Here is a 12,304-nt window from a genome sequence, read left to right as displayed (position 1 = left end):
TTTTCCTGTGTTATACGGCAGGAATTCGTTATTGTATCGACACTTGGTATAGCAACCGAAACCGAAAGATTAAATCCAAAAACATAAAGTCGTGAAATTCTAAAAACGATAGCCTACGTGTTTTACATTGACCGGGGAACCATAAAAACGAATACATGTATCGGCTCCAATTATAGCTATACCACCACCGATGTTGTTTGGTCGAAAGTTTGTTTTGTCAGGGTACCGGACTACCGACACACGTACACCCTACGATACAAAAACAAAACACTATATTTTAAATACCACTTCATTGTCAGCAAAATTTATAGCAAAATGAGGAGAACGAAAAAACTTAACGAATGTAAGTTATTAGAGAAAATCCAGATTAAATGAAATTAAATGGGTCCACATGGTGTAACCTCATTGGACAACTAATGAAGTATCGATATATTGATGCTGTTAAAGAATATGAAAAATAAACTACTAACAAGACCTGTAAATATGTTGTGTGTGATTACCGTTGCGAAGGTTTTCTCAGAATTCTGAAATTATATTTACCATCTAAATTTTTCCAAAGGAAACAATTTTTTCATCAATTTTGTAGTCTCAAAGTGTTCAATCTGTTACGATACCTCAAACATTATTACGGAGAGTCATGGCCAGTCAAAGTGAGAGAACTGTTAGAACAATAATTAAACTTAATTATGCTATTATGTATAAGTATTAGACAATATATGTTCGGTTGTATGATAACTTATATTTTGGTGTGATAAGCGGGTAAAGTTCAAATAACTGCAATGGCAGTTATTCCCGCCAAATGGAACCGCCAAAATGCTATGTATATAAGCTTGATTCCCGGCAACAACTTCCGGTATCATTGTATCAAGACATTCTCTTAACAAGAATTGTCCTTTCAATCTTATCCTATTTCGAATACCCTTGTCTGTCATTGTTTCTGCACACTTCTATATCCAGAATCATGAACCCAGATTCGAATCAACCACAAACATCCGCTGCATATGATCATGATTCCCAACAAGAACAAGCGGATCTTCCTTGAGCTCAAGCAACGGATACGACAGTGATGATTATGACAGTGATGGTTCTATTTTTACATCACCGTAAGTGCTTCTTCCCCTTTGAAAATACAGGTTCAAATTTGGAGAGTTTAGTTGTGATTGATTGTCATTTAAGAAAACGTAGCCTTCTTCTTTAGATGATGTGTTTGAATGTTTACTTAATCACGCTGTCTTGCTTTCTTGTAGTACACCAATGATCTTCTCTTAATCGAATCTTGCAGAACTTGCTCTTGCCAGTGTCATACCCGATAAATTTCAGGTTGGATTGGTTGTGTGTTAATAAATAAAAAAGTAAACTTTACAAATGATGAACTCAAGATTCATACTTACCTTTTTAATCTTTTTTAGGTAAATGGGTTTCTAAGGGCCATGAAAAAACAGATAAGTTCAGCCGGAGCTGGAAAACGTGAGAAGTTCACATTTGAAGATATGTTATCTTTCCAGAAGGTAATCACTTTACCTTGTTAAGCTTATTGGCATTATGAGCCATTATCTATTATGGTTTACCTTTTTTCTAAAAAATAAATCTACGTGACACAGGTTCCTATTCCAACATTGCTACTGAAAATAAACCTTGTGAGCCAGGCTGTAAAGCTATTCCAAACCATTTTGAAATAGATGGGAATCGATTTATCTGAGAAAGAGAATCAAATGTAGCTCGAAAGTAAGAATTAAACTTGTTGGTGAGTTTTATAAACAAGCTTTGGAACATTCTGAGTTCCGAGATGAAATTTTTGCCCAAATTTTTAAGCAAACCAGGAATTGTCCTCATAGGCATGCACCAGGAATTGTTCTCATAGGCAAGCACCATGTATATTCAATAATTTTATCACATATCTCAATGATTATGTGTTAAATGATTTCTATTGTGGGCGTTTGTTGTTTTTGTACAGGCCATGTTTAGTATGAGCATGGGAACTCATGTATATGTGTGCATCATTCATGCCACCTAGGCAGGGGCGGACTTACAATGTTAGTAGATGTAGCACGGGCTATCCCTCAACCCCGTATCCGTAGTGTAAAAATACCCCTTAACTCCGTTTCCGTAGTGTAAAAATACCCCTCAACTTCGTCTCCGTTATACAAAGGATACCCCTGGTCTAGAAAATAAAAAATTGGGATATACCTAAATTTTTGGGCTAGTTCCGCCACTGCACCTAGGTAAGGACATTGGTAAATGTTTATCAAAGTACATATGTGATGTTGTGCCAATGTGCAACTTTTTGCAACGAACACTGTAAATGCACTGGAATGTTTGGTGAAGGCAGGACCACGCCATAAGATTTCGTGTCGCAAAGATGTTGAAGCTCTTTTGATTGTTAAAAAGCTTACCACCATCGTGTTTTTCTTAGATAAAACTTCCCAAGAAATATCATATGACATGACGGCAACCATTTCTAATCTTGTTTGGTGAAGGCAGGACAACGCCATAAGATTTCGTGTTGCATAGAGATTGAAGCTCTTTTAATTGTTAAAAAGCTTACCACCATCGTGTTTTTCTTAGATAAAACTTCCCAAGAACTATCATATGACATGGCGGCAACCATTTCTAATATTGTTGAGGTATTGCTATTTCCAACTTTTTTTTTTGTGTTACTATGATTGTGCACACCTTATTAAATAGGTTGAGTGATAGTAATTTATGCACCATCACCTTTACTCATAGGTGTCCGGAGGTCGTCTCCGCCACTAGCAGCCACTGTCGTCGCCTATTACCACCCAACTTACCTAATATGGTAGATACAACCTTCAATGTAACATATATAAGTAAATCAGAAGCATGCAAGGTAAAATTTACTGACAGAAGTTGGTAACGTTGTCGATCTGGTTGTCGAAGGTATAAATCTGACTCGATTCTCCCTTTTCCACCATGAAACATCATATAATTTGTGATTCGGGTGTGAATTGTAGGTATTATGATATGACTAGAGGTGTATTCATATTTAGAGACAACCCATTGATGAAAATAGTGAAATCAATACTAAAATTCAAGTGTTTGAACTACTAATCATGATTAAGTAGATGGGTTGTTGGATGAAGTGGGTTTTGCTACTAATATGAAAACCTCCATATTTGTATAAGTAATATATGTAATGACATAGGTTTGATGAAACCTCATGTTAAATGATGTGTAGTTACATTTGTTGAGTTGAGATTGTTAGTTAGTCAAGATATAGATTGAATTAAATTGACTAGCTAAAAAGTATGCACATAAGGTGCTTGATGAAATGCCTAAAAGAATTGTCAAACCTAATCAATGAACAAAAAATGTTGAAGATAACATGAGTGATGTAATTGGCAATTTACATGCCTTAGATATGGCCAAAAAGTTATAATGACATTTGACTTGTATACTTTAGGCAACGCGAACGAAGCATCGGGAAGTCAAGCCGGCGCGGACACACGTTTAAAGGGAAAGCTCTAAGGTATGTGGCTTAATGCTTCGTTAATATTGTAGTTAAACTTCTTATTGTTGAAATATTTTCATAAGAAGAAATAGGAAATTTGCGTGTTTGGTCTACTTGATATGATGAAAATCATGAAAGTAAATCAAACGAATCAATTTAAGATAAGTGCAAACCGGGTAACGGAAGCACCTTTACTTAGATGACCCGGGTAATGGGAGGTCATTGATTAAACTAGCGAACCGGTTACGGCAACGTGATGGTCGTAAACATTGAAACTTGGAATGGGTATAAGGAATATGTGAATACTTAACTAGAAGTTTTATTATTTAATCTAGGTTCATGATCTTGGACTTCAAACGAGTCGATTGTGTTAGAAGTGCAAACCGGGATTTGGGAGCATGAGTTAAAAAGTCATAGACTCTTATGGCGAGTATGACTAGTAAATGCACAAATTCCGCATGTAGGAATTGTTTTAAAAATGTTCAACTGCTAATAGTTGAACGGGTCAAATAAATGAAACACGTATTAGTTAACGAATACGTAAATCACTTGATTGGAACTCCGGATATCGGAAAACTTTTATGGATAGAATGTTCATGTGAGTTTTTAATATAAACAAACAGTTTTGTTTGATAAAACATAAACGGGTAAAAAATTTGTAAATAATTATAAAGCCGAGAGCTCATAATTTAATAATATTGTTAATCCGGATGTTGGATTTTAAGCTCACATGATAGAAAATCAAATTTCGATCACGTGGGATGTAACGGGAGGTTAAACGGGTGAACGGTTTAAAAGTTATGCGCGTTTTAGTGTTTGTGAATGATTAAAACAACATAGCAGAGAAACGGAAGAAGGAGAGGGCGTGGACGACGCCATGCCCAGCGTCGCCGACGCCGTGTCTGGTGACTTGGGGGTCGACGTCCTACTTGACTACCTACGCTAAACATTGTCGACGCAGGGAAGGAAACGGCGTCGCCGACGCCCCTTGGGTCGTCGCCGACACCACACAGTGGCTGAAAATTTTGATTTTTGTTCTTTTGTTATTTTGGGTTGAAACTATTGCTTCCACATGTGTGATAACACCAATAATTGTTAAATTTTCAGTTCTTGGTACTTATTAACAACTGGGATGATGATCAAGCCGCCTTTAAAGAACCGAACATGATGAAGAATAAAGCTTCCACTTTTGTTTAAATGTTTTTGTATAAATCAAACATTTTGTAGGATTAGTTAATGTAATTAAAATCAATACATTTTGATAACATGATGCTATGGACAAGGTAGTCTTGTATAAACTTTTTAAATAAAGCAAAATTTGTATGAATTTTGTAATTTATCGATTAAGGGAGTTAAAAAAAGATAAAATTAATGGATTCAAATAATATATTTTTAAGATAAAATTAATGGTTTAAAATAATATATTTTTATTTAAATCTTATTAATTAACAAATATTATTTTTATCTATTTATTTTGGGGGATTAAAATATTTTTTTAGTTTTATTAACAAATATTATCTATATCTATTTTATTAGGCGAGAAAACATAAATCAGATAACTTCATAGAGCACCAGATGTCTTATATATGATTTATTTTATTTGTATAGATGTATCATAACAAACAAATAACATAATAAGTGTGTATATATATATAGATTCGTATAAAAAAAACAATTAAAATTAAGCAAGTTATATATGTGTAGATTTGTAATATACATGAGTAAATTACTGTTTTGGCCCATGTAGTTTAACTAATTTAACCATTTCGGCCCAAAAAGGAATCTTTTAACATATCAGACCCTGAGTTTGCATTTTATAATGGTTTTGGCCCCTGACATTAACTTTGTTACTTTTTTGACAGTTAAGTGTAAGGGTAATTAGGTCATTATATACCTTAGGGGCTGTTTTTTATAATTACAAAGTTTTTTTTAATATTTAAAAGATTATTAATGCAATTACTCAAGTTTTTCTAATTATTTCGTTATTTTCACGATTATTATGTTATAAAATACGTTTTAAATATACAAATAAATATGTATTTTCATTAACCGTTTATTTTTATAAAAGTCTGTCACACCCGATATTTCTACGTATTACCGGTGGGCCCGGTGGGGAGTATAGTGACGTAGTTGATATCATCATAGTCAATTAATCACAGTTTAAATGCACAGCGGACGTCTAAAAGTAATTTATACAAAACGAGTTGAAAGTAATATAAAATTTTACAAACGAATTGTAAAAGGATCCACATGCGGATCTAAAACAAAAGAAATAATGTTCAACAGATTTTAAGCATCAAAATCTTGCAAGACTCTTTATTTGATACTAGGAGTAGCCAGCCCATTACGCTTAGTACCTGCACTTAACCTTTTTGGAAAATACGTCAGTTTACACTGGTAAATACAATTAACCGATTCGTTTTGAAAACATTTTGGAAAATTGATTTAAATGCACAAGGCACAAATAATCTTTTATAACTTGGGACAATTACTTAAAAATAATCTTGTATACAGATTTATATGTTTGTCGTCCATTCAGTAGCCCGAGTTAGAAGTACCGGGTTAAAGATTAATAGACACACCACTAATATAATCCCACGGCGAGTTATCCTCAACGAGTGGTTATATCTTTTTACATACGCACTGTCAGGTGTATGCCTACACCCCGTGCTTAAGCCGTGACTATTCCTAATGAATGAGCCGAGGATATCCAGGACACGGTCATTAACCCCCCAAAGGCATTGCATCAAACAAAACAGATTAAAACAGGTTATCTCAATGATTTAACCATTAATTGATTAAAGATTCAATACCCGACCAAGCGGTATTATTAAATATCGTATCCCAAGCCCGTATAACGGAAAATAAATTAAAAGTATTTACCTGAGCTAAAATATAATTTTAATCCCAGCCGTATATCAAAGCAGCAAGTACGGTACCTTTTACTGGTCTCCTAAATCTGGAACGAAGGTTTTAATAACCTATTAGATTCCTAACGGATCTTATTTAATGTCACACCCCGAATTTCCACGTATCACCGGTGGGCCCGGTGGGGAGTATCGTGACGTAATTGATGTCATCATAGTCAAACAACACAATATATAAATGCACAGCGGAAGCAAAAGATAAATATATTACATTCCGAATATAAAGTAATGTCAAAGTTTTACAACGGAAAGTAAAGGATCCACAGGCGGATCACGAACATAAATATTGTTCAACAGACTTTAGACGCCTAGAACTTGCAAGATTCCTTATTAACGTCCTGAGCAGCTTCCAGCCTATTACGTACTTGTACCTGTCACTTAGACTTTTGAAAATACGTCAGTTTTCACTGGTAAATACACTCAACCGACTCATTTGAGAATGTCTGTGAAAATTTGTTTAGGTGCACATGGCACGAAGATGTTTTGACACTTTGATTAAAATGCACAAGGCAAAATTTAATCTTTTATACTTGGGACAAACTATATCTCATGTTATCAGTTTTACATATCTTGCTCTACATACGGGGCCCGGTTCTATGCCGGTTCATGATTAACCGACACACCACAATTCCCTTATTGGGAATCCCTTATTGTGTATAATTAATTAATAAACATACGGCATCTGTCAGGTGTATGCCTACACCCCGTGCTTAGGTCGTGGCCATTGGATTTAATGAGTCAAGGATATCCAGGACACGGTCGCATTAATCCCCAATGTTACAGTCAAGCAATACGAATTAAAACAGGTTATTAGGATTTCCCGACTTATTGGTCTTTGGATCCCATACCTGACCATGCGGTATTTATATTACCGTATCCCAAGCCCGTAATAGGGAAAATAAGTTAAGAGTATTTACCTGAGCTAGCTCCTGTCTTAAATAGCAAGAATTATAATAACTCAGCCGTATTCACTTAAGTAAGCGTTGGTACAATTTACCGGAAGGCTCTAGTCTGGAATGATGGCATAAATAACCAATTAGAATGCTAACGGGTCTTTAATTAAGCCTAAGCTTAGACCGGTTAGTTATACGGTTCAAACGCACGATTAGGCGAAGACCGGAATAGAATGTGATTTAGACCCAACAAGTTTGGAGACTTGCTTAATATGGGTATTTTATACACATTCTGGATTTTGAGATAAAACCGATAAGGTCTGACCCGTTTCGGCTAATTTATGTAAATTAGTTACATAAGCCGAACCGTACGCGCAAGAGGCGTAACGGGAAAAAATACAAGGGTCCTAACCAGGTTTCCTAAGTTAATATGCCTCAAATATGTTGTGATATCAGTAGGATACCTTCCATTATGCCCAAAACGAATTTAAACACAAACTATGCCCCGAAGGGGTAATTTGGTCATTTATAATGTTATAAAAGAGTTTAAGTGTTAACCTGAGTTACAGGTCTGATGTAAACAGCAAACGTACTCAATTTAATAAGTTATAACAGTAGGGTAAAGTATATATGTGAAATTTATCAATTATAACCAAACTATGCACCGTAGGGGCATTTTGGTAATTTCACATAAGCCGAAAAGCTCAAAACTGAAGTCTGAGTTTAACAACCCTTGATTACTGTTAAAATATTATAATTTGCCTCAAATATCAGTAGGTATCAACCCTTGTATGTTTAATATAGTTACAGTACATACTATGCGTTAAAATGCTTAAAAAGGCGATTAAAAGCCATTTCCGGGTTCGATACATAAAGCTGATATTTTTGTTATCCCAGAAGGCTTAAAATAATTTATTTATCATATGTGATCAGTAGCAAAAGGTTTGGAATCATTTAAATGTGTAAAACTCCTTTTATAGCCCGTAAGGGCAAAACCGACAATTACCGGATTAAGCCTACGACTACAAGTTATGCTCAGCCTAAAATTAAGTAAAAATCTTTAAAAATCCCAAAATAATATATTACATCAGTGGGTAATAAGTTTGATATCAAAAAGTAGGCTTAACTAGGCTATACGCTAATTACGCCGTTTAATTAACATAAAGCTTTCAATTTTTACGCTAATGAGCATAACTCTCAAACTACACCTCAAACTGATGTCAAACTTTGCATACAAGTTTATATATCAGTGACTAAGGTTTCTACTCTTTTACATTTTCAAAAATCACGTTTTAAGGTGAAAAGGGCATAATGGTCAACATATGAGCAATTAACGGAATCATGCGTATTAATTGGTTAATTAACGAACCATGGTGTATAATCACAGAGGGTTATACTAGCATGTAACCAGGTCCAATTAGAGCTCTAAGGTATTTCTTAAACATACCAAAACGGGTCAGAACTGAAGTCAAAGCAAAAGTCAAAGCTTTGCGACTTTTGGTTCCGAACCGGGTCTAAACAATAAATTGTCGGGTTGAACATGTTTAGACATGTTCTTACACTAATTACCAAGTTATATTAATGATCAAACAGGTTGTATGTGTTCTATATTGCTAATCGTGCATAAATTGTAAATTAAGCATTCTGTTGACTTTTTAATAACAAGTTTGACCCGACATTTGACCTAGTTAGAGAGGGAATCAGAGGGTGCCCTTTTAAGGGTTTATTACCCACATAATTACCAACTTATAACTACTTTTGATTCGGCTAATCACTAGACCATTAGTGGTTAATCTTAAAGTCAACCGTTAATTACGACGGTTTGACTTTTAAGCTATAACTAAGCAAAAACTTAACTAAGGAAGGATTAGCAAACTTACCGAAGTCCTATGCTTGATTAGGAAGGTCTTGTGTCTGCTCTTAAGCTCCCAAAAGCTCCAGAATTGCACAAGAAGCGAATGATCAAATGGTTGCAACTTCATGGCCTTTTATAGTGAATTAATCACCACAAAATGTTGACACACAAGTCTACCACTGACCATAACTCACTAACAAGTGTCCCTAGTGCTTAGGGGGTGCCTAGGGGTCGTCCAAGATGAGAAAATATCAGTTTTGGGTCGATTATACGCGTTTACAGGCTGCTGTTTGAACTTTCTGCATCTGGGCAAGCCAGGCGGCCCGCGTAAGACTTTCACCAGGCTTACGCGCCCCGCGTGGGCCTTCTGATCTGATTTCCAAACTTTTCGCTATTTGCAGGTTGGCTCTTGGCTCTTCGAAAGGTCAACTTAACTTATCTCTTGCACTTTGACCCCTTCCAAATTACCTACAAGGGCCCCTAGACTTTTACCTATCATGCTAAGTCCTTGTTTACCTTGTTATTACCCGAAAAAGTCTTAACTTTCAACGTTGACGCTTTTAACCCCTTATATACGAATTTGATAATAACCTTCTCATATAATAACGAAACCTTATGAAATTTATATCGTGCATTGTAGTGAGCATAATTTACCCTTACAAAGCTTCGGGTTTGCTAAAAGGTCACTCAGAGGTATAACTTCAACATGTTGACACATTTAACCCCTGTAGTTTGTACTCTCTCACTTTCTTTCATATTTAGCTTCGTATGATCCATGATTTATTCGTTTGAAGGTATGAGCATCATGTAGGGTTAATGTACAATATATTTATTCACTGTTGACATTTAGAACTCATATATTCACATACTTTTCATGATTGTAAGCTTTAGTCCTTTCTATAACATTCTTTCATACGTTCAAACATATGACACGTGTCAGCACATTATAGGACGCGAATTTTCGAGGTGTTACATCCTCACCCCCTTAAAATAAATCTCGACCTCGAGATTTGTTAAAGTAAAGGAAGTAATTTCTACCTTATATTGGGCTTAATCTTCCCCAATACCTTTGAACCTCTAAGGCACTACAATTAACCTTTATAATAGGCACATGTATCTTTTTGGAGCTTCTAATCCTGTCGATCCTTAATCGACACAGGTTGCTCATACTATCATAGTTCTGCGTATCATTATGTGATAGCACTTTTCGACTTATTGGTGACACGTCGCTAAATCATTAGTGTGGGTCACATTGCGCTTTCCACCAAGCCCCTTAATTAGGTCTTAGCTCGTAAGCTATTTGATCTTGATACATTCGATTTCCTTTGAATGATTCTATATACTCGGAGCTTAACTAGTTTGATAATCTAACAAATTTAACACACCCTTCCTGGGTGGTATCTATTGTTGAACCTTATTCTTTAACAAGAATTTAGGAGGTTTGCTAACTTCATAAATCCTTGCTTTTCTGCGGAAATAATGGCAACTTATAGATAATTAGGAATTTGTATGATCTTATTCGTTGTTTCTAATACAACTTTCAGATTCTGATAATTGGACTTACCAATTCTCTATTTAACATTAGATGTTTAACATTTCACCCATACAGGGTCTCCAAAAGGAGTAGCCTTGGTACTTACATAATAATTGCTATAGAAAAACTTATTTTATGGTGAGATGGTCATTTCAACCACTGCTTAACTAATCTCAAAGAATAGCTAATCCTTATAGCTAGTCGAACCAATCGACGATCCTGGGCAGGTAATAGCGATTCTTAATTGTCGCCTAAATAGGGTTGCGGTAATCAATGCATAAGCAAGATGATCCGTCTTTCTTATTTATATAAATCGGAGTTCTTAGAACTTCAAGTTTTTGGTTTAGGAAATCTTCTCTAAAAACTTATCGATTTGGCTCTTAGTTCTTCCTATTCCGTTGGTACTAACAGATATAAGGCTTTTACAATAATTGTAGCCCTAAGCGGGATGTTTGTCCTAACATCCACTTACCTCTCAGAAGGTAAACATGGTAATTCTTATAAAGAAGATAATTATGACACACAGAGATGTTAGAGGTGTCTGTATTCTCAGGCTTTGGCTCATCTATCGATGTCGGTGTCAGATATATGACACATTCTCTTTACATATGCAAGGATGCCCTAAGTAGAGATACTTATAAGGACATTTTATATTGGATATCTTCTTTGAATACTACTAGTCGACTTTAGTACAATATGACCATTGGGATATCTCAGGGGTTCCATGCATTAAACCTCCATACTGATCAGGCATGGAAGCAATCTATGGGACACACTAGGATACGCCAATCCTCATATGGAACTTTTTTTTCAAACATAGTTTGGCATTCGTAGGCGATATAAAAAAATGAAAAAAATAATAAAATAAGGTAATATATATTGTCGTACTCTTTTTGGGGAAGCGTACTCCAGATTCTTATGAAAGGATTATCTCCGAGGATGGGAGAGAGGGTCATTAAAGATTCCATTGGTAAATTACACCTTATTTTTAAGATCTGAAGTTCTTATGAATGTAATCAAAAGCTTGCTAAGCTTACGGTTTACTAAAGGTTTATTATCCCTTGCATTAACGTAAAACACTAAGCAGATACAATCGATGCAAAAAGGTAAAGACGTACCTAATGCCATCATTGATATGCGTTGTATCTGGCATTCAATCGGTAATTCAGGCGTTTCCTTCCTTATCCTTCCCAGACTCAGCTGTTCCTTCCTTGGCGGCCTCAGGGCAATTAGTACTGATGTGGCCCTTTTCGCCACAGCTGAAATAGTTTGCATTCTTTATGTCCCTACATTCGTGGGACTGGTGGCCAGTTCTTTTACAGATGCCACATTGCTTTATCTTTTGGTTTGATCGACACTGTCCCCAGTGTCTCCTGTTGCAGGTTTTGCATGTAGGCTTCTTGTTGGAATCCTGTTGGTCATTGTTGAGCTCGGATTTGCTCTTCTTAGGATTCTGGGAGTTATCCTCCTCCCTTTTTCGCTTCCCTTCTTCAGAGGCTTTGGCAGCCTTGCTTCTGACCACATCGAGTGTGAGAGATAGTGACAGATCTGCCGCCGACCTGAATGTAGTTGGTCTTGATGCTTTCACACTGGCCTTTATTTCTGGGGCTAGACCCCCAATAAAGC

At 35.8% G+C, this 12,304-nt stretch overlaps 1 long non-coding RNA gene across 1 annotated transcript; it reads left to right on the top strand.

Moving 5' to 3' along the window:
• Positions 1 to 2,743: 2,743 nt before the first annotated feature.
• On the top strand, positions 2,744 to 4,734 carry LOC110908078. The gene is made up of 3 exons (XR_002574146.2): positions 2,744 to 2,898; positions 3,422 to 3,487; positions 4,577 to 4,734. It is a non-coding gene; the product is annotated as an uncharacterized LOC110908078 (long non-coding RNA).
• The last annotated feature ends 7,570 nt before the right edge of the window (positions 4,735 to 12,304 follow it).

Source organism: Helianthus annuus, chromosome 2 (genome assembly GCF_002127325.2).
Source record: "Helianthus annuus cultivar XRQ/B chromosome 2, HanXRQr2.0-SUNRISE, whole genome shotgun sequence".
Classification (NCBI taxonomy): domain Eukaryota; kingdom Viridiplantae; phylum Streptophyta; class Magnoliopsida; order Asterales; family Asteraceae; genus Helianthus; species Helianthus annuus.
Note: the sequence above shows the minus strand (reverse complement) of the source record. Positions and strands in the feature narration are given on the sequence as shown.